This window comes from Python bivittatus, unplaced genomic scaffold, assembly GCF_059951505.1.
Source record: "Python bivittatus isolate LINGU-HERP-01145 unplaced genomic scaffold, Pbiv_v1 ctg000330_np1212, whole genome shotgun sequence".
In the NCBI taxonomy this organism is placed as follows: Eukaryota; Metazoa; Chordata; class Lepidosauria; order Squamata; family Pythonidae; genus Python; species Python bivittatus.
In genome coordinates, this window is record NW_028277058.1 from 15,597,573 (window position 1) to 15,621,705 (window position 24,133).

The 24,133-nt window shown below is 37.7% G+C and overlaps 1 long non-coding RNA gene across 3 annotated transcripts in view; it reads left to right on the top strand.

Annotated features, from left to right (window-relative positions):
* LOC148215900 (uncharacterized) overlaps positions 1 to 24,133 on the top strand; it is a 93,509-nt gene that overhangs the window by 33,226 nt on the left and 36,150 nt on the right. The window lies entirely within an intron of this gene.

The following is a 24,133-nucleotide window of genomic DNA, read 5'->3' on the forward strand; positions in this document are numbered from 1 at the left end:
TGAATCAGGCAGATCTAAGCAGAACTCTTATTATGTCTAATAAGGAGCCCCTTATTCAGGCATGATAGAACACAATCCTCAGAAAACGTTTTGAAAAGAAATACTGAATATTGGGACAAGGTAGCATCACAGGAGAACCTCCAGCTGGCACAAAACTTTACAACTGTATCAGAAGTCCCCCCCCCCCCCAAATGGTGTGACACTATCCCCTGAATGTCCCTTGTTTTCTGTTTTGTGGCTTGTTTTTTTTACTGCACTAGGTACTGGCTCACACGGAGAATTGGCACACATTCTAAAGAGAATTGATTATGTATATTGAGAGACACATATTCAGAGAAAGCAGCAGGTGATAGTCCCTGAAACTTCAGTAAGAGAAGTAGATGGAAACAAAGATGTTACAATGAGGGTACCTTGCTTTGCCCAGCAGATTAAGGGAAACTATGAGCTTAATTTGCATCAGGCAAATAGTTCAAAAGATAATATAACATTTGTCATGATATCAATCCAACTCTTTCCTTCCTTCCTTCCTTCCTTCCTTCCTTCCTTCCTTCCTTCCTTCCTTCCTTCCTTCCTTCCTTCCTTCCTTCCTTCCTTCCTCTTTCTTTGTCCAGTTTCCTAAGCTGATGCCTTCCAGATGTGTTTGAGTAAAATTCCCATTTATTCATAATTAGCATAGCCAAAGATTACTGATGTTCTGCATCTCTGTTTTGCTTTGTCTTGATTTTAACACACAATAAATCCATTCTCTTGGGATATTTTAGGCTGAAAGCCTATACTCACTTACCTGAAAATAACCTAATACACTTCTGAGTAAACATGTCTACTGTTGCAGTATCAATCACTTATTATAGTGTTATTTTAGGAATTAAATTAAATCAGGAAGAGGGAAACTATGAAGCTAGTATGAACCCATAAATATTGTTGAAGAGGGCAGATATAAAAAAGTACAGGGCTTCTGCATCATTAATAAAAGCACAGAAGAGGAATTTCTGGAACTATGCTTTCTCATGTAAGTTATATCTGCTTAATTTTTTTCTCTTCTGCATAGCTATTAAAAGTGTGGTAAATCTGTCTTTCGGATGTTTCTGAAACCAGGAATGGAATAAACAAACATTTCCATAGCTCTTACTTGGAATTAAGTTCCACTGAAGTAGAAGTGTGTATGTGTACATATGTATATATGTACATGTACATATATATATGTGTGTGTGTATAATTGAGGGTGGGTGGGTTTATATTATTATATATTAAAAGAGCTCAGCATTCTATCTCAAAAATACAAGTTGTGCAATGGGCCCCCAAAATTTAGTCTCTTATATAGTTCAAAAACTTGACTTCTTCTATAGCTTTAACAGATTCATGCACTGTAGGTAGGTAGGTAGGTAGGTAGGTAGGTAGGTAGTAGGTAGGTAGGTAGGTAGATAGATAGATAGATAGATAGATAGATAGATAGATAGATAGATAGATAGATAGATATTTGAGAATTATATAGTAACCTGACTGATGTAGCAAGGCTAATTTGGTGCACTTCCTTGATCAAGGAGAAATTGACCTATGCAATGAACCATAATATCACTTAAAATGCATGAAAAGTTCCACTAGCAGAAAGTTCTGGTTGGGCTCTGAGTGGAAGGGCAGACTGGCATTGCTTATTTAGCTGTCCAGTGGTGATGTGAGGAAATACAATGTTTTGGATTAGCCTTTTATCTGCATCTTTTTCAACAAATAGCACTTTACACTTGAGTAACGTATGCCAATGAGAGGTAAGGGGGTAAAACTACTTCTGGGTGAGATAATGACTTTTGTGTGTGGCTTACCTGGAAGTCATTTTAGTGAAAAACAACAGTGGATAGCTAAGCAATTTCCCTAGCCCATTTTTCCTGTAGCCGATGAGTGACAAAGCAAATTCCATTGTATATATCATGTAAACACATGTACATTTCATCTGGTGCCAAACCTTAGACTAGTGTTGGTCTATTCTCCACAGAGAACAATAATTAAACATGATCTCAGTATCATTTCAATAGTAAAAATAGAGTTTCCTCGGAGACAAGCTCAACTCCTGGTTATTTTATGGATACACCCAGCAGAGTTTTTTGCTTTCCAGTCTGGTCTTTCTGAGTGGCTTCTCATCCCAACACTGACCAAATCTGATTCCACTTAGCTTCCAAACCCAGGCAAAATCAGCCCATTGCTACCACCTGCTGAGGTCATTATGAAAGGATTGATTGTATACATGCTAAATGTTTAAAATTATATTTAAAGCATAAAAAAGAGTTGTGATAATAGTAGAACACATCGTTTATAAGTGTAAGTTTCCAGGTTCAGTCTCTGGCATCTCTAGCTAGGACTGAAAAAAACCTAAACCTCTGGTAAGTCAAAACTGGAAATACTACCTATTTCCTGACTTTGAATAAATCAGCTTGCTATGTTTTGACTGCACAGCATATTTAGTGAACTGTGAAAGTTGTCTTTCATTCCAAACCAGTTGTGGCAAAGTCATTTGTATCAAAATGCAAATAGCATTCCCAGAGATGTAACCCATACAGCCTTACATCTGATTGTTTAAGAGATTATCCCACTGACCACTCTGCAATCTGAGTTTGGCTAGGGAGGGGTTCCTGATGGTCTTACCTGTGCAGAAGTTGCTGGGGTGAATGTCTAGTAGCAGGCCTTCTCCATGGCAGGACCAGACTTTTGGAATAAACCAGACCAAACCAAATCTTTATTTTGATCATAGACCAGCATATTGCAGTAAACGTCTAATGATCCTGAGGGAAGCCCCTTCACTCTGAATTTTTAGGAAATAACTAAAGGCCATTAGTTACCTTGACATTCTAATGGTCCCATTAAATTTAGTTTAAAATATCCTCCTCCCCTCCCCCCAGTTTTTAACAACAAAGTTTTCATGATGGTTGCCCTCTTCCATCAAGCACAAGCTTTGGAAGGAACGCACATGGAGTGGCAAGGGAGGAAAGGGACACCTGCCCAGCCAGGCAGATCAGCTGAATCAACCCTGATGATCACTGGGGTGATAGATGTCTCAGCCAGATCACCTACACATGATATTTGATTGCTCGAAATGCTATTACTTTAATGATTATATTAATTAAATATCAGCTTCCCTGAATGTAAGACAGGGTAAAAAGTGTATGCCATCTTGTATGGGGCAATTATTTGTGGTTAAAATACACTGTTATTTCTAATAGTGAATTCAGAATGCTGGCTGATGCTCTGATGTAGCCAAAGGGGCACTAGATGAAATTCCCATTTCTAGTCAACTTCTTAAAAAGTGGTCAAACCTAGAATACCCTGGTGTATAAATAGCATGTGTATTCATGCCATTCATGCACATACACACAAACTGGCAGGGGGGGGTCATCTTCTAAAAGTTTAAAAACAGAAAGGAGATGCTTGGTGGTTCCATGGAATATTAAGTTAAGGCTACTATATCTACACAAATCCATATTATCACCAGATGGCAGCAAAGAATTAGGGTTTTCCACATTTCTTTGCCATTTTTGACTGCCATCTTGCAGTTTGGATGTGGGAGCCTGTGTTGAGTGTCTGTTGAACAACTGTCATATTGGAACCTCTTGTGCATAGCCCCAGAAGAGACCATGGCTGGATGGAACTCAGAACAGAAATATTCCAGTAGGGTAGGATATGCAACCCAGAGCTGCCAATTCAGCAGCAGACTGCATACAGCTCACAGAGGCCGTTTTGGGACTTCCAGAAACCCCAGAAGGGTAGGGCCAATTTTTTTTTTCAGGGGATGGAAATACTTAAGGGATAAAATACAAGACTGCTATTACCATTTCCATATCCAATAGTATGATTAGACTCTTCTAGACCCTCTTCAGAAATGGGCCAAAAATGCTGCCAGCCCTTACACTGGCTATCTCCCCTGTATTTCTCAGAAGTGAACAGTTTTTTAAAAAAATTAAATACAAGGGTGAGAAACTTGGAGTCTTCCTGCTGCTGCTGAAGTACAATTTCTCAGGCAGCATATTATAGTAAAGGATGGTGGAAATTCCATTGCAACGAAATATGAAGGACCCAGGCTTGTGCCCTGCTACTGGGAATGGACCTTTTATTGCAGACTCCATTTGTGATATTCTAAATGGAAAAATCTTTCTGCCAATCAGCATGGAACTATGCCTTTTTTACATTCTCTTTTCCTTATCCAGTCATAATAGAGTATACTCATTGCATCCAGGGCCAGATCCATATTTTCCCGAAACCTTCTTGTATTTAAAACATTTATTGCTACCACCAACTTAACCAGCAGCCTTAGGGAACATACAGGTTTCTTGGCTTTCTACGTGGGGCCAGCTGAATCTTCATAGAATGGATAGGGGGCATGGGGTGGGAGAACCAAAAGAATTTTCTGACCAACTTCGTGAAAGGAATGGATGAAGTGAATTCCCTAAATAGAACATCTTTTGCTATACTGTGTTTACTTTTGCTTCTTTCAACACCTTTATGGCCCATCTCTATTCACCAAGAATGTAGTGTTAATAGTCTACAAGTAAAAATTAAGCTTCTAAATCCCACAATAGTGGAGTGAGTTAAGATCCAGCAAAGCATATTTGCCATTCTCTGCCTCCTATCTCTTTTATTCTCTCTCTCTCCCTTTTACAATAGGGTTTGTAAATTCTTCCTGAGGAAAGTAACACAGAATTACACCTGGTCTTAGCCACAGTACTTTTCTCTTTTGAAATATTTAGGAAACACGTCATCTTAGTTCTTTGGGCAGTAATCCTGGGGTTTGAGTTAGCCCCATTAAACTCAGTGAGGCTGTTTGTGAGTAATCTTACATGAGATTAGATTTTATCTTCAGATATTTATCAGTGTTTCTGGCTCCAAGTTCCCTAGCTTGAAGCCATCAACATGTCCATCCTGCTTACTTTGTGTGATTTAATAAACCAAATGGAAATGAATCCACTTCTTAAATATTTCATTTTGTAAAAATAGATATATACTTACGTTGAACTAACAAATAGGTAGAAGAATTATAGCTGAATTTGTATCTGAGAGGTTTGAAGTATATAATCTATATATCACAACACTTTGAATATTTACTGGAAAGGAAGTCCTATTGTGTTCCACAAGGTTTCTTCTCTAGTAAATGCATTTTAGGATTGCATTTGGCAATTTTGCATTAGAATTTAAAGTATCTTCAATTCATTTCCAAGTGTCAAAAAGCAACAACACATAAATATACAGAGTTTGCACAGAGAAAGTGAATCATATGAGACTAGGTGTGAAACAAGGTCTTGAATAAAGAGGAAATGAAAGTCTTAAATAAATTAGACTATGGAACTTCTACATTTTTTCCTACTAATTCTCATTCAGTCACTGATTCAGCTGGATGAGTTTATTTCTGAATTCTTTTTAAATCCACATATGAAGATGTAGGGTTGTTTATAAACAAAATAACGTTTCTTGTTTCTTAAGTTATGAAAAAGCACACAGTTCTTTGCTGGTGTTCTGCCCTTCACTATACATTCCTGTTTTCAGGAATTCCTGGCTTTCTATATGTCAATGAAATCCTAAGAGAAGACCTCACTGGATCTCCTGCCACTTGTGTGTGTGTGTGTTTTAGAAGTAATGCAGCTGACACTTCTAATCCTACAAAATAGTTGGAGAATTTCTCTTTCCCCTGGAGAAATTTGGAGAAATTGACCTGTTCAATTTTTCTATTCAAATATTTGATAGAGAATTTTGAAAACCCTTTTGTACCAACTCTGTGATGATGAAAATCAAAGAAATATGAGATTGGGGCAGAGGGAAAAGTAAAATATCATTATGTTGATTGGTTATGTACCCCCAAGTTAATACTGACTCTTAGCAACCACTTAGATAGATTTTTCTCCAGAAGGATCTGATTCCAACCTGGTGCTTTAGGACTTCCAATGGGCACCATTGGTAATTTAGTCCGGCCACCTTATATCAATATATACTGTAAATATTTATAAAAATAAAGAAGAAATCAGAAAGACCTATTGTGTTTTCAGTTAAATAAGATGTAAGCTGTGCAAATACAGCTAGTGTAGTTAGTTTATGGGGAAATGCATTGCGCAAACCCAGGCATTTGGATTAATTCAATAAACCATAATTCAGTTAACCATAAGTTAGTATGTTGTATGAACACAGCCACTGAACCATAAATTAACAACAGATGCTGAGTCCATCCAAAACCCTAGGTGAAAACCTGGTAAGCTAGTTTGTGGATCAATGTGCTATAAAACACACCTTAAGGCTGCATTTGTCTTGACCTCTTCTGGAAGTATTCATATTTTCCTATATAATTTGAGCTCTTACAGTAATGATTGCTAGGCTAAGAACCTTGTTTGTGTTGGTCACACATACATATTTAATTAGAAAACTCTCTATAGCTCACCCACTCTCTTAATAACATACACAGATTTAAAAAATACAATAAAAATAATTACTAAACATTATGTAAAACAAAAATTAGAAACATTAAAAACTTAATACTAAAATACTAAATTAATACTAAAAACAACTTGCATAAAAAAGTGTGTTTTTAACACCCTCCTAAATTTTAATAAGGTAGGTGGAACTTGTTCTATAAGATGGACCCCATTACAGAAAAAGCAACATTTGCTTTGCTGTTAACATGTCAGTTCAGCCCAAAGAACTCCCTGAGACAGCGCAGATATAGTACTGTTGCGTTTATTAGCTTCCACCTCAAGACAGTATCTCTCCAGACTGAATCTAACTTCCCAAGCCAGCAAGCCACAACACCGTGAATTCCTTAGGGTGGTGCCAGTCTCATCTTCTTAAACTTCCCACGTTCCTGTTGGGGGCTAAGGGAATGCTTATCTCCCCGAGCGCGGCCTTCATCCAACCATTCCTTCACATAACCATAGTCATTGAAGGACTTGCCAAAGGTGCCCTACTGATGACCCAAGAGTGCAGGTTGCATTACCCAGGAGTAGGCAGTCCTGTAATTAGCCTGAGCTAAGCCATGTGGGTGGGAATTAGGAACCCAGGACAGGTGACAGCACTTTTCTTTCTTGTAGGCAGACCTCTTCTGATTTTTAATCAAAGTGGGCTTAAAAATGGAAATAGACCAGACTACATTTATTTAAAAATACACATGTGGGAAATACATAGGTGATGTGTCTTTGCCACTTGATTAAGTGGTTAGGGTTAGGGTGAAAGGCCTATTACAAATCTGCTTACAGGAAGGAAAGGCTGCAACTCAGCAGCAGATCAGATGCTTTGCACGTACAAAGGGCTCTGTTCCATCCCCACCATCCCCAGGGAGAGTTGTGAGAGCCTCTGCCTAGTCAGGAGAGGAGGCTGTGGGCACCCCAAGAGAGATCAGGAGGGTTGGCTCCTGGAGAAGAACATTTTTACTGACATCCCATTCACAAGCTTGCTTCCTGAGATTGAAATATCCCCAACCCTTTTTCTTTTTAGGAAATGCCCTCTTCCATACAACGTTTAGAGATGAAGGTTTTTGTTTTTTTTAAATTGATGAAAGCAGTGGAAATGTTGGATATATATGCAAATATTTGTAATAAATAGATAAACAAACCGATTTCCATATGAAAATAAATGAAGTGTGCTCAATTTAAACATTAGAGGGAAAATAATGGGACATACAGACTGTGCAAAGTACTGTTCTCAGCCATCAATTCTACTACCCTTATTTATGTAGAAATTCATTCATATTTTATAACAATTGACCATAATAATCATGCCTAATCCGATATTATTTTTAAAAGCAATCTTCTGCATATTAATAAGCAAAATAACTGAAAAGGATATTCTGACTCCATCCGCTGCCATTACAAAGCTAATGAATGGAATGCACCAAAATGCTTTAGGAACTTGCTGTTTGATATTGGATCACTTGTGCAATTTCATGCAGCAGGACGGTCGTCTTCGGGATGTTTGCAAAACAAATGGGGGGGAGGGCAGGGGGTTGATGGAAGAGCAACAGATGGCCTTTGAAATTAAGATGTGTTCTATTTTGTTTTAGTTATGAAGCTTGAAGGGGCAAGGGAAAGTTTGCAAAGAGAGGATCAGGAAGCTTTCCCAGATAGATTATTTATATTAACATCTTCCAAATAACTGGGCTGTATTGTTCTCATTGTTTTCCTGATTGTATTCTGCTCTGAGACCTACCGATAAAGGAAAATTATTATTAATATAATATAATAAAACATAAGATAATATAAATAAATTTTCGTTTGTTTCCTCCTAACCCTCCCAGGATGCTTCTTTCTTCACCACATGGTTTTATTCAGTTACTTAAGAAATGTCAAGACATTTGCTCCGCAGGCCTCTGTAAAACTTTCTTTCCCTGCCAGAAACTGGATTAACCTTAGTGAGGGGCAGAAGCACACAACACAGATACTTACGCAGAAGCCTGCAACCTTATGCTAAGAAATGGCACTGACTTGGAGGCTGGTTATGAGAAACTTCCAGCCTCTCAAAGGCTTACTTATTTTCAAAACATTTTTTAGTCCAAAGGTGCAAATTTTTTTCAGACAAGGACTATATCTGGTCTTAGAGCAGCATGCTGGGGGAGCACAGCCAGGACCAAACTTAATTTGGTTTAACCTAAAATTAAATTACATCGCAATTACAAATATGGAATGAATTTGAAACAGTAAATATAATTAGAGTTTGGTCCTATTCATATGGCATACTTAACTATTCAAGGGAGAAGCTAGCTTGCAGGGATAAAAGTGAGAGGGTGAAAAAAATTAAGATGGCAGTTGTGATGTAAGACTTCCTGTTTCAAAACATATGCTACCTAGAGCTTGAGAATTGCAGCCTCATATGCTGTCTGCTACTATAATTATAATGCAACTTGTCCCAAATATGGTTTGGGATTATCATAGTTGCAATCTAGTACATTCAAAAGAATGAAATAGATGAAATAAATTGTTGTATCCTTCCCACAATATATTTCCAGAAATTCAGAACAATAAAAAATCACTTAGTAGGTCATTCAGATGTTCAGTGTCCCAGAAATATACAATATTTAATGTTAGCCTATTGATATATATTTCTATTTATCCAACTACTTCTGGATGGATTCATCGCATTTCTAGTCCAGGAAAGTTTGTGATCTGAATGAGTCTGAAATAGCAAGCCATCTTCTGAGTCTCACAGAAATGAGTTGACACTAAATGAAGCAACAGCCCTTTAAAGAACATACGTAGCTCTATGAGGAATATGAAGTCAAATTCAGAATAGGATTTATCAACCTACCTAAGTCTTACATGACTTCAATTTTCTGCCAGCCTGGGGCTGATCTGTAGTTGCTGAAAAGAAGAACTCTAGCCAGCAGGTTGGACTTGGAGCTGTTCATGGTCCTGACTTCCTGGACCTCTTTTTAGAGACAGGTCACTGGATTCCTTCTGACTGGACTTAGCTCATCACTTTCCAGAAGACTAAGCCTGATGCTTTATCTTATCCTGAGTAGATATGCGTATACATACCCATGTGCCAACAACTGAGGAAAGCCTTCAGAACAGCACTGCTAACATTTCGAAGGTGGAGGCTTTATTCATACAGTTGATGAAACATCTCTTCAAACATTTTTTACAGCCCTAATCCTGAGAGCTTCAAATCCTAGAAGAACTGGAAATCAGGAGGTGCTTCATATGAACTCTGGAGAATGGTTTTGCTACAAGTCAGCTTCTCCCATTAATCTATTCATTAGTTCTATTCTCTCACAAGGTTGTACATATAAGTAAAATGTGAATTCTGTATTTCCTTCTTATTGGAAATAGTAGAATGCATGGGCTGAACTGAGATTATTCTTGTTTGTTTTGTTTAAGATGTGAAAGTTACCATGGCTCTTGTGAAGAACTTTCCTTAAATGTTTAGTAGTTCATTTTCCAATATAAGCACAGATTTTTCACATGACTGGATTTCGTTGGTTGTTAGATGTGAGACAAACATTCCTAAAGCAAATATTTAGGAACACTGGGTTACGTCAGAGATTTCACAGATCAGAATTATCTTTTAATGGATTAAAAAATCAGTAATCCCAAATGTGATATTCTAGTCTTAGATTAATTAAAGAGGCTACTAGCTTTATGTTGTATCTCAATTAATTAAAAATATGAAAAACAACAACTATTACCCTTTTATACTTAGCTTTCCAGATAAAGTGGGGAAAGAATATAAGAATCTAAATACGAGAACATGTTTGGCGAGAGATGCAAAAAAATCTCTGGAAATTTGATAATTATAAACTTCAAAGACACTGTATAAAATGTTTTATTAGCATACATACCATTGTTTTAATGTATAATAATTCTTTTGGCACACCACCACCCCTGACTGACTGATTTAATTGACTGGGTGATTGTTATTGTATGTTTGGATGGAGGGTTCCCTAACTAGGGAAGCCAGACGCCCAGAACTGGGGGGAATTGGAGGCCCTGGAGGGTTTAGGGCAGGTCATACTATTCAGGTGGTGACAGGGAGGGGGTGTTATGACAGGAGTCAGAGGGAGGGCTGCTGTCGGGGAAGACACCCCCAGTGTTTACTACCAGTGGTGTGTTCCAGCCCTCTGGACTCAGACCCAGGCCCTGGATAGCAGATCTGTGGAGGCCCTGGCTTTCGGCTGCTGCTTCTTAACGCCAGGTCAGTTAATAACAAGGCCCCCCTTATATGTGATTTGATCACTGAGGAGTGGGCCAACCTGGTGTGTATCACTGAGACCTGGCTGGGCCCTGAAGGAGGAGTGCCCCTTTCAGAAATGTGGCCAGCTGGGTTTATGGTTTGGCACCAGCCAAGACCCCAGGGCAGGGGAGGAGGGGTAGCTGTTGTCATCTGGGAATCTCTGTTGGCCTTCAGGGGCACTGGTCCATAAGTGGCCAGTTTTGAGACCCTGTTCCTGAAGCTGGGTTCGCGAGAACAGTTGGGATTGTTGCTGCTGTACCAGCTTCCCTGCTGCATAGCAACCTCCCTGTGTGAGCTGCTGGAGGCCATCTCAGGGCTGGTGGTGGAGTTCCCCAGTCTTATGGTTCTGGGGCACTTTGCCATCCCTGGGATATGCCTCAGAGGCGGCCTGGGAGTTTGTGACCACCATGGTGACCATGGGCCTGTCCCAGATTATTTGCGACCTGACTCGGGACAGTGGTCTCACACCAGACTTGGTTTTCTTGTCAGAGCAGTGGCAAGATGATCTGAAGGGGGAGTTACATCTGTCCCCATTGTCATGGTCAGATCATGCCCTGGTGATCTTGAGATTCCCTTATGCTACCCCCCTCCAGAAGTAGGTAGGACCTGTTCAACTGGTCCACCCCTGGCAACTGATGGACCCAACTGGGTTCCAAAGGGAGCTGGGGGGTATACCTGAGTATCTGCTGCACAGTCCAGTGGAGGCCTTGGCCGCTGCCTGGAATAGGAAGGTGGCCAGCGCCTTGGACAAGATTGCGCCCGTGTGACCTCTCTTGTTCCATCAAGCCCAACACTCTCTATGGTTCATGGAGGAGTTGAGAGTCTTGAAGAGGATTAAGAGATGTCTAGAGCATTGCTGAAGGAAAACAAGGACCAAATCTGACCGAACACAGGCTAGAACTGCTATTTTTTTTTAAGTTTTTTATTTTTTACAGCAAAGACAAACATACATAAACAAACAAGAACATAAAAAACATAAAAACCATCTTCCATCTTAAACCGTGTGTCAGCCAGTTACCAATCATTTGTGCCATCCTTTCATAGTCTTCACTCACTATTTATATAGATTCTCATGTTATCTATCCAACGTATATTTACATATTTATCAGTTATCAATTATTAATCATTTGTGACTAGTCTATCTATAACACCAGCTTTCATTATAAGATTTGTATCATTTTTGTCCATTGATTATATATATATATATATATATATATATATATATATATATATATATAGTAATTTATATCAGTTTATCGAGTTTCTATTATATAATTTCCTAATCTATTACATTACTGTATCTTTTCGTCCAACCATTGATAAAACAAATCCCATATCATATAAAATTGTTTGTCTTCTTGCTCTCTAATTTCAAATGTCAATTTACTCATCTCAGCACATTCCATAATTTTCTTAATAAGTTCCTCCTGCATAGGTACTTTTTCATTCTTCCAATTCTTAGCAAATACAATTCTAGCCGCTGTCAGGCTAGAACTGCTATTAAGGCCTACCTTGTGGCTGTAAGAGAGGTGAAACATCAGTATTTCTCTGCTCTTATTGCATCTGCAGAATGCCACCCGGCGGCCCTGTTTAAGATCACCAATCCCTTTTGGGAAAGGAGGGCCCGGTGGCCTATTTACAGGGCCATGCAGAGGAGTTGTCTGGGCATCTGGAGGATAAAATTGCTCGGATCCATTCCCAGTTGGATTCCAAGGGTGGGGCCTGGCCTATGGAGATGCCCAGGTTATGGACTTACCCTGTTATCGGGGAACAGTTTGATCCTGTTGGACCTGAGGAAGTGGACAGGGTCCTCTGGACTGTTAAAGCCACCACTTCTCAACTAGACTCATGCCTGTCCTGGCTGGTCAAGGCTGCTCGGGAGGTGATGTGGGTGGATCCAGGCAATCGTGAATTCATCCTTGAGGGAAGGGGTGTTCCTGGTCACCTTTAAAGAGGCGCTGGTGCATCCCTTCCTAAAGAAACCATCCCTGGATCCCACCGTACTGGACAATTTTCATCCAGTTTCCCACCTCCCATTTTTAGGGAAGGTGGTTGAGAAGGTGGTGGTGTTGCAGCTCCAGAGGATTCTGGATAAAACAGATTATCTGGACCCTTTCCAGGTCCAGATATGGGACAGAAACAGCATTGGTTGCACTCATGGATGATCTCTGGCAGGAACAAGATGGGGGTAGTGCATCCATCCTCGCTTTTCTTGACCTCTCAGCGGCTTTCAATACCATTGACCATGGTATCGTTTTGGGCTGACTTAGAGAGTTCGGTGTGGGCGGCACAGTTTTGTGCTGGTTCACTCCCTTCCTCCAAGGTCGGTACCAATCAGTGTTGATTGGGAGCAAGAGGTCTGGCCCACGGCCCCTCTGTTGTGGGGTACTGCAGGGTTCAGTACTCTCACCACTCCTGTTTAACATCTACATGAAACCACTGGGTGAGATCATCCGCCACCATGGGTCGAGGTATCAGTACACAGACAATACCGAATTATACATTTCCATCTCAGGTGATTTGAGTGATGCTGTGACCACCTTTTCGCGGTGCCTGGAGGCTATAGGGGTCTGGATGGGGAACAACAGGCTTCAGCTGAACCCTGGTAAGATGGAGGGGCTGTGGATTGGAGGCTCCTCTGTATCTGGGGGTTTACTGTCCTTGGTTCTCAATGGGGTTGCCCTGCCCCAGACAGACCCAGTGTGTAATCTGGAGGTCCTCCTGGATTCACGACTCCTGAGTTTATTAACATCTAATTAACATCTGCCTCTTGGAAGTATTATAAAGGAAGTGTGTTTTTAACATATTTTAATTAATTAATATTTATCTATTTTATTCAATATTTATTCTATTTTTACTGTAAACTGCCCAGAGTCACCCCACAGTGAGATGGGCAGTGACAAATTCAAAATGTAAATAAATAAATAAATAATATTTATTACTTATCATTTTATTAAAAAATCTAAAAAATCAGAACATATTTTATACTGTTCTGTTACTGAACAGAATACGCTGTCAAGAAGTTTAGAAAGCAATAATATTCACACTTACCTGATTGTTAGCTCCACTGAACTTAATGGAATTTTATTCTGAGAGCATGTCATAGGCAAAGTATTATCATTTTCCTTAGAAGGTCAAATAATTATCAAATACAAAAACCAGATGTGCATAGCTTCTGACTCCAGAGCCTTGGAAGTGTTCCTGAAGTTCTGACAAAATAATAATTTCTAATGTGATTGGAGCAAAATTTAAATACATATAACCATATCAAATTCAATCAGATTTAGTTTTTGTCCTGATCGTGCCAATTTCCTCAATCTTTTGAAAATGGGGCCCCAAGTCTTTGACTCAAAAGTATGTAAGATTCACAACTAAAAAAAGGTTGTACATCCCATTCCGTAAGGTAACATCATTAGTCATCTATAAGATTGGATTTAGAAAAAAATACCAGTTTAAATTGTTCATTAAAGATCTAATAGAAAATTTCCTTTCATTTCTTCAGGATATGGAGGAGGAGGGAACAATTTTTAGATCAACTATATAACATAATTCAGGAAATGTCTAGATATTCCCAACTAAAAAGTCCCTAAAGTAGCTCATTTGTTTCATCTATCAGTGAATAAAAATGAATAAAATAATAAACCTAGTAGTTCTGACTGCAGTTATATACCCTTACCTGAAAATTACTTATATTGAACTCAGTGAAGCTTATTGGTAAAAAGAAGGAATGTAAACAGTGAGGAAAGTAAACAATCTCAAAAGAAATGAAGTACCCAATCATACATTTTTATAATATGTATTGCGTTTCTTAGTAATTGGAGTAATACCTTTATTGGAAAGAGTTCAGAGACTCCGTAGCCAGTCATTTAAGACACTAAGCTGGGTCATGGGAAAGCTAAACTTCTTGTATGAACTCCAAAACTGAGTTAATTGTTCCAGCCAATTAACCCTGATAGGGTTACTTTTAATCCCAAATTCTGGTCTCTCTAGGCATTTCATCTCAGTGGCTATTTCTTTTGTTAGCCCGTTCCATCCACACAGTAGATGAAAAAGGGGTAGAGGTGGTGTTGCGCGTGGTCCTCCAACAATATCTGCAATAGTGCTAACTCTGATCAAACTCCACATTCCATTCTTACTCAAACACACGTACACACACACACACACACACACACACACACAGAGGAAGTGGAGAGAAAACTAATAGCCTTCCAGCCTACAGGACTGGGATGACTAAAAACAAAGCTGCTGGCTGAGCACCATGGTCATCCTGTAGTCTGGGCTGCTAGCCCATGAAAGTGAGTGAATTAGCTGAAAGACAGATTACTAGAAGGTGCACACAGAGCCAGTGTAAAGCCATTTGCTGTGCTTTCCTTGTGATTAATTGTTTTTAATTGTAACAGCTTATCAAGCATCATTAACCCTTTGGAAACAATTTAAGTTCTTTGTACCTTGCCTATCTCACTCAGTGGCTCTGTTCCTTATACTAAGTACTTTATTATAAAAACAATATCTAGTGCTTCCTGTACAACTCATCAGTCTTGTAAGTTAATTTAAAATAAAAGAAAATCTTGATTGCTTGAGGGGAAGTGATATGTTCCTCTTCATTAGCTTGTACTTAGAGAGCCTGAGGTGACTCTGCTGCTTGGTCCAGCTAAGGATAGTTTCATAGATGACACCTCACAGCTTTAGTTCACACCTCTGCTTTCTAAGTAAAAAAATCTCCTGGAAGCTCTGCTATAAGTTGCTTTTACTGGTTCTCCACTGAATCATCAACTTGGCCCAGAAGTTGTGATTAACAGCCAGGATGGTGGGCATCTTGATAAATTCAATGATTTAGAACAAAGCTACCATTCTTCAAAGCAGTTTAATGTGCCATAATGAACTAAAATGAAGCAGAATGAAAACAGGAGAGATACTCTGCTGGAAAGCAAAGCCATTAAAAATAATGAGCTACCTTTCACTTCCTTCTTTTTATTGACTTTCTGAAAAAGACAGCCCAGCACTTTATTTTTAACAGTAGTCACCATGTTTCTAATATTCACTAGACAGATGGCTTTTTTAGAAAAAGAGGTCTAGTTTCTACAATATAGTTATAACATACACAACAGGAACACACACAAGAATTGCTCTAAGCCATTCCTTTACTTTTTAAATTTCATTCATGGCTGTTGTACCTTAATAATTAAGATCTTCTAATTTCATCTTTTTCCTAATTGGGGCAAACAAATAGCCACTATAAGTTTACAGAACCTTGACACATGATTGATGGGTCCTCAGGCATTCTAGACTGAATTTACAGATGTGCAAGTAGAAGCCTGGTGGCAAAAAAACAAAGGTAAGAAAAAAAGAAAAGCAAGAGACCAGTGAACAGAAGTGTTAGTAATTATATGAAGAAAACATTGTGATGGGCAATAATCTTTGTTCAGGACAACAGGATCACTGCAAACTATAGCTTCCTGAGATAAAATTTATTCTGTTTTCTCTACAATGGATGATGATGATGATGATGACGACAATGCCACCTTGGGTCAACTTAGCTGTGATGGTGCATCTTTTTTTCAAACTTTTGTAGAATTTAAAGCTAAGTTTGATTTACATCAGAGTGCTTCTTGGTTGTTTACTCAGTTGTTATGTTGGCTCTGATGCCAAGGCTTCTTCTGAAATTCCATAGTTATTGGTGGTCTTGAAAAAATTAATTCTGTCTTTTAAACCGATGACTTATCTTTGCGGAAGTTGAAGGAAGGCAATGAAATTAATATTACTTATTTATAAATAATAATAGTCATTTGGGAATAACAAATTTGACTGTTCCATTTTTGTAAACCAATGGAAAATTTCTTTTAAAATATATAAGACTCATTTTATGTAAAAATATGGTTAAAACAATATAACATAGTTTCATGGAAATCTCAGAGAATATTTAATAAGGGGTGATTGCAATTGCTTTGCTATTAGAGATGCAATTCTTGATTTGCAACATTAGCTCATACGGATTGGGCTTGTTAATTTATTTCCATTATTTGGGATAGCATTGTCCAGTATTTTGAATTTATAAAGGCCTAATTAAACTGTACTCTTCATGTTTGGAAGGAAAGAAGCAGTATAAAACATTGAAAAGATATATTTATACCACATTCACTACAGTTGATTGCTGATGTTTTACTATGGAGTGCTGATACTTTTACTCAACATACTATTTTTTTAAAAAAGAAGAACAAAAGAAAACAGGGCAAGGAAGAAGACTTTTAAGCAACTTTTTATTTTTTGTATTTATGATATGGATTTTCCAAGCATTCTCCTCATACTCATTTTCCCCCTTGAAAAAAAAATTAACTGATGTTGCTGCTATGATAGATTAGATTAGATTAGATTAGATTAGATTAGATTAGATTAGATTAGATTAGATTAGATTAGATTAGATTAAAGAACAACATTGATGTAGGTTAGGGAAGACAACAGTTGTCAGACTCCCTACCCCATTGTTGGGATAAAATTGGTGGGAGGGACCTGCATGTAAACTGTGTTTAGGTCTCTTAAGGAAATATAGGATATAAATGCAATCATTATTTTTTTTTAAAAAATGTAATGTAAGCATATTAGGCATCCTTAGCAAATTAAAAAAAAAAAGTTTATGGCAGTATCCCAATGCATTTCTGAAAGTATGTATACCTGTCCAAGAAAAAAAAGGAAGTTACAGTAGGATAGTAGAGAACATTCTGGGAGACTAGATAGGACAGCAGTGAGCCCCATGACCCATTTGCCTTTTGGAAATGGGTGCCTTGAGATTACTCAGACCCACAATGTCAGCCATTTTGTGGAAGCATTGAATCAACTGCTCAAAATTCCAGTGTTTCCTGCTAGCAAAAAGGTTGTCTGCCCTTTTTAGAGCATAGGACCTATGAAACTGTATTTTACCATGTAAAGTGGGGCGTCCATTCTCTCCTCTTGCTCTGAAACAATTCTTTATTAATTCCACCCAGCCTGGCCACTAATAAGATTCTGTCAGAGTTACAATCCAAAACAAGAAAGCAACAAAGCAGTGGAGGATTGTCTGCCCCTGATGTGTAGTTTGTATGAATTCCATTAGAGGCTTTGATCTCTCTTAGCAGAAAAGAGATCTGTTAATTGTAAAATTATTAAATGAATATTGATTCTATTGCCATTACAGCATGAAAAAGAGTCTTTTTTAAAAAAGTATTCTTCTATATAGTGGATTTATCAAACTGATCCAGCTGGATCCAGTCCAGCTACCCATGACTTTCTTAACATTAAAATTACAGATTGAGCAAGGCAGAGAAGTCCTGGCAATGTTAGTTTCCCAGCTACAATCCATCTGTATTATGTTCTCCAGACTCAAACAAGGAAAGAAAAAGGATAGGTGACATCTACCGAATGACTGTAGTCCAAAAAACTAGGTTGATTTACATTATAACTATGATCCTGTAAACAGTTTCTTGGATCTCACTGAACTCCTGGGACATGAGTTAAAATAGATCAGGTTTGTAATTGAAACGTTACTGATTTGTCTAAATCTCTCCCTCTCTCTTTTTGAGGAAATCTTGTCCTTGTTAACTGAGGAAGTGAAATTTTTCCTTTGTTTGCTTCCAAGTACTATATAGCATTGTGGAATTTTATTATGAAACAAATGTTTGACAGTTCCGAAGAATCAATTCCTTGTTCCAAATAACTCAGTGAGTGCAAATATGGAACTGATTCTGCTTATACTCATTAACCATTTGGCTACGATGCATTCTAAGCAACATTTTCAAAACAGTCCCAAGTATGAACAACGGAAAACAACTGAAGGCTGGATAGCTCCTTGCTCACAAGGGAAGACCCTGACCAAGAGGGACTATTTGTCAAAATCCTTGAATGCTAGGATCATGCAGAGTACAAGGCCAAGGTGACTTTCAGCAAGGCCATGTGAAACCTTTAGCAGTATTATTTTGTACCTTGGAACTCAAAGCTGAACCGAACATGAAGAACATAAGTTATCAAATGAATCTGGAGAGGTTTACTCCCTGGCCATGTGAGTATACATGAGAGCACAGCCTTAACAATAAGCGCTAGGACCAGATACATTTTTTTTCCAGACAGAAGCGGCTGCTGTTTGATACACAACTTGCAACTTTTGCAGTCATGTGCTTACACTTACTATGGTTAAATATGGCTTTGTTTAGTATAAAAATGACAATTGAGATCTGCCAGTGTTGCAGGATCTCCATTACAGGTACTTTGGGGATTAAAAGCTACATCCCATAACCAGTTTTTCTTTCCATTGTTGTCAATAAATTTGAAAGCAATTACACCAGATAAACTAAAGTGCATTCCCAGCCTATTTTCATTTCCTGCAGAGCATGTTTGGTTTCAGACTTTTCTGGAACGTAGCAACAGGGCCCATAAATATCTTCTGCATTTATTTAACTTAAAAAGTATATTTTCAGTTTGTCCCTCAAAAAATTTCTCATGTTCTAATATGAATTGGTGTATTGAATATAAAGTTCCCAAGGATCAGACTGATTTACTTTTTAAAAAATATTCCTTTCATCCTGGGAATTTGGCACTATTGTATTAGCCTGTCAGTGTAAAACAAGACCCATTTCTGCCTGCTAATTTAACCAAGAGATTTGACCTAATATTAATCACAGGGCTAGTGGCTCAGGTGAGGTTTTAAGCCAAGGGAATCTGGTATACCAGCCCACTGACATAACATTCATAAAAATATTGTGATCACTTGAACCATTCTGATGCTGGCAATGATATTTCAACTTCATATTCAAAGTAGGTCAGCAATCGTCTTCAAGACAAGCCCAAGTCTAATTTTTATTTTCAAGAAACAAACCATCATGAGTTATATAATATGATTGCGATCCAGAATTTTATGTTTTCTTCTTATGGATCCAAAGGGACTTCTTTGAATTCAGTTTTGCAGTAAATTAAATTAAGCCTAGGTCAACAGTGGCTCTTTGGAATCCTTTCTCCGTTAGTAATATTTATTCCGAAGTCTGCTGGAGTTGCCATTTAAAACAATTGTAAGGCCACTGGTTTCCAACCCCCTTAAACAAAGTCAGCTAAAGCACAATCTATATATGTTTACATATTTTATTTCATTAAAACCATTTCTGGTTAAAATGGAAATGCAGTTGCAGATGAAATTATTGAAGCATTGCAGATAATTAAATCTATACCAGATTTGTTTGGGGGGTTTTGGTGCCTTCAAGTCAGTGTTGACTCCTGGTGACTACCTGGACTAGTCCCTGCAGTTTTCTTGGCAAGGTTTTTCAGTCTCCTGGCTTCTAGCCTGATGTCTTAACCACTACACCAAACTGGCTCTATACCACATAGATTTTTTTAAAATTATATTAGTTTATTTTTAGATAGTTTTAATTCCTATTATATCTAAACTTCACTACTCTGATTAAGAAATGTATAAGTAAACAAATATATTTACATTATTTAATAAATGTCAAATATCTGAAAGAAGCCATTAAGTCAATGAGACAAAAATTGTATCTTTAGAACTTTTGAGCAGTCAAATTTATTTGGGGGTGAATGAAATTCCTTCCCTTCTGCATACTCTTTGCCAGCCTGCCAAATCTGTACACCTTAGAAGCCTATGCCACACTATGAATATCCATTCATCAGCGTTACTTATGAATGCTTAGCAAGGACTGTCTGCCTTGCACTTTTAGCCAAAGGATTCAGACAAGAACTTTGCATGATTCAGAAATGTGGATTCAGATGCGAGTTTCTGTCTATGTTAATAAAACATCTCTTGGAATTAAGGCAGAAAGGAATGGGCGCCGCTTTAAATCATGCAAAACCACACATTTCCTCCGCTTTAAAATCCTGCCAGGAATGATACATCTTTAGGAATATTGCAGCCAGGAGTAATATATCAGACAGAAACACTACAGTGCCAAAATTCAAAAAGAGTTTCTTGTGGAATACTTCTAAAACAAACACTAATGTTCCTTAAACTTTACACTCTGTAAAATGTTTTGTCAGCTACATTAAAAAAGGACTTAGGGATTTTCTGCATGTTATATACATGAAGGGAAAACAGCTTCAACATTTCTTGGACTGAAAGCTGATCCTTCTGCTCCTCTAGTTTTTCCCCCATGCCATGTGTGTGCATGTCTTGTTGACGTACTTTCTTATATCTTGCCTATGGGTCTCATTTCTTGCTTCTCTACTCTTTGGTATAGACCTTCTCTCTTCTAGAAGTCTCCTAATTCTGATATCCTTACTTGCTTCAAGCTGTTTAACAAAAAGCTTCTCATCACTTCCCCTCATCTCTATTGATCGTAGCATCTCTGAGGAACCTATTTCCTTTGCTTCTGACTTCTCTTACTTACCAACCTGGGCAAGCAAATTCTTAGCACCCAAGTTTCCTTACTTCCTTTTCCTGGGAAGCTTCTCTCAGTTCACACCAGATTTATTATTTCCCAACTTCCACAATCCACACTGATTGTTTTACAGAATTCCCAAATCTACTAGGAAGAGTTATCTGGGCCAAATAGCTTACTATAACTTGTTTTTTAAAAAGAGGCTACAGTCTAAGGTATGAATTATCAATATATTATTTACATAGATTCCTTATTCAGTTATTCCCTCCAAACATATTCTGTTTATCATTAAGAATTATTAATATTGTGGCAGGGAGATAAGGAATGTGAATGTACATGTGTATTGGTGGGGGACATACATATATCTATAAAGACAATAGTGCTACTATTATTTGCAGTAGATACATGTATATTAAAATCTCTTTTACTATTTTGACAACTGACTACTCCATGCAGAAATTCTGTCGCTAAATAGCCACTGTCTTGTGTTGCATTTAACATATTCTTCTAATACTTAGCAAATAAATACATATGCAAGATCCCTTTATTCTGAAAACATATCTTTAGCTGCCACAACATCACCAACATGGGGTGAGGAGGAAACAGCCTCCCATAAACAGCTGTGGAATTTCTCCTTGACATCAAGGTGTTATATTCTTTCTCTCCATTTCAGTGACAGAATAGACAGTATTCATTTTTATATCAAGGTTGACATGACTTTTTTTTTCACATTCCAGCGTATATAGGTATCAAGACAGGTTTTTTTTATCCAGTGAATTCTGTATCTTCTGTAATCCAAACCCTCTTTGAGTTTCTATTTGAACCACTTTGGTTAAGGAAAGATCATGGAGAAGCTGCTTGGAACAAAGTGAAAGAATTATGTTACAGAATGTCATAGAAGGCTTGAAATTGTGGTAATCAGAAGGTTGAAGAAGGATAACAGGCGGAATGAAGTGAAGGATGCTATGGATAGAGAAAAATGAATATGTGAGAATGATTGTTACAAATATGAGGAAGAGAGAAAAATACTGTATAATGTATAGAGAGAGAACAAGATGGTTGCAAATAAATGTAGTCAAAGCGAGCAAGGAATGGTAAAGATTAAAAAAAGGTAGAGAAAATGTGAATTAAAAAATAAAAGTAAAGAGGGTTAAACAAAGATCCTCCAGCAAAGTGGATAGAATCTGAATAGGAATGATAATGATACCTCAAAGAGTGGAACTGAAACAAATGTTATAAATATTCATCTCCAAGAAAAAAATGTCATAAATGCAATGAGAATGTTGAAAAAACAGGAAGTCTGCAGGTGTGGAAGCTGTAGAGGGACAAATGTTAACAGTGGAGATGTGATTTGCTTATGGAGTCCCTGCATGACTTGCTTAAAAGTGTTAAGGCTGCATCTGTACCTGACAAGTGGAAGAACGCCATCATTGTTCCCCTCACCGAAGAGACAGAATACAAGACTGTATACAAAAAAACTACAGAGCATTATTTTGTTAAATGGGCCTGGGAAACTGTTTGGAATAATTCTGCTTGAAAGGGCAAAAAAAATGACACTGAGCAATGTTTGGAAATGCTGTGTGTGGCTTTTTTCTAGGCAAGAATTGTGCAGATCAGATTTTTGCTCTCCAGCAGGTTATTGAATAGAATGGGATAAGGAAAAGTTAGTAAACATTTGTTGATTCAGATAAAGCATAGAACAAGCTACATAGGCTTGAAATGTGGAATCTTTTTTGTGAATATGAAACTGAAGTTGTTGCTAATGGTTGTGCAAAGCATTTAAGAGAAATTCTTCACAAAGAAACTTACTATGAGTTATGCACCTTTCTTTGAAGCATTAAACCAGCCCCCTCTTTTAAAAGCCTTGCGTGACTGCATCAAAAGTTTTTCTGTCCTGTCTCTGCCTCATATCCAGGTACAACCACTTAATTTCATTGACAGTTCCAGGAGAAATCTTGCCTGTGCATGCACACACACACATACGTGCATATATTAGACGCAACCACACAACTCTTGCAAATTATGTGGCTGCTTTTACACTTTGAAAAGAAATGGTTCATTTGTGCTAATGCATTTAGCAAAACATCTCTTTAAAATGCTTTGCACAGTGCTGCTATTATTCCCCATGTATAGTCCCTCCATATTGCTCATAAATGTCAATTCTGAGCTGAAGAACCAGTTGATGACTAGAAAGTGGGGTTAGGCCATCTGCTTTTACATGCTTTAATATGCTAAGAACCTCTAAACTGTAATATATACAGGATTTGTGTCTGTGCAATGTAAGGTAAACTAGTGTTTGAGTTCTGCCGCTAATTCTACTACTACAATGACATCTAGTGACACCCTAGGTATATTACATTGAATCTGAAATGAACTTTCCCACAGATTCTTACCTAGGAAGAGATAAAGCACATTTAAAAGAAAACTCTCATGTATTTTGCTCTCAAGCATAATATAATATATGCATAGAAACAGATATGTAATCTGTAATAAAATATATTTATATACGTACCTTTAGATCAGAATCTCTGGATTGCAACAGCATAAAAACTGCAGTAAGTAAGTAAATATATAAATTCATTTTGAACATGCAGATGATAGTAGAAAAATAAGTAAGAATGTAATATAGCTATAAGAAATATAATTTTAATTGGAGTACAGTCCAATGTGAGCTGATGAGGTTTTGAACAGCTATTGAAGTTTAAGAATTGGAGGCCTAAATAAAGCCAGTGATTTCTGGTTTGTATTCTAACATTTTCTTTTCCAAGCATATCCAGAAAATATTCGTCATAACCAAACTCAAGGGGAAACTAATCAGATATCAGGGTAAAAAAAATATTATCCTACTGCAAGAGTAAACAAATATCAACCTATGATATTGGATTAAACCTATTTTAATCCAACAGAAAGGACTTTTTAATAAATCGACGCAGGGCTTTTCAGTAGGTGCAACTCCCACAAAATAAGAAAGAAAAGAAAATCACAATGTTAATTTTTTCATCTTCAACATTATAAATCCAGCACTGAAACATTTACATTTAGAGAAGGCATGTTTACCTTGCTTGCTTATTCCAAGATGTCATAACCTGATTTTAACA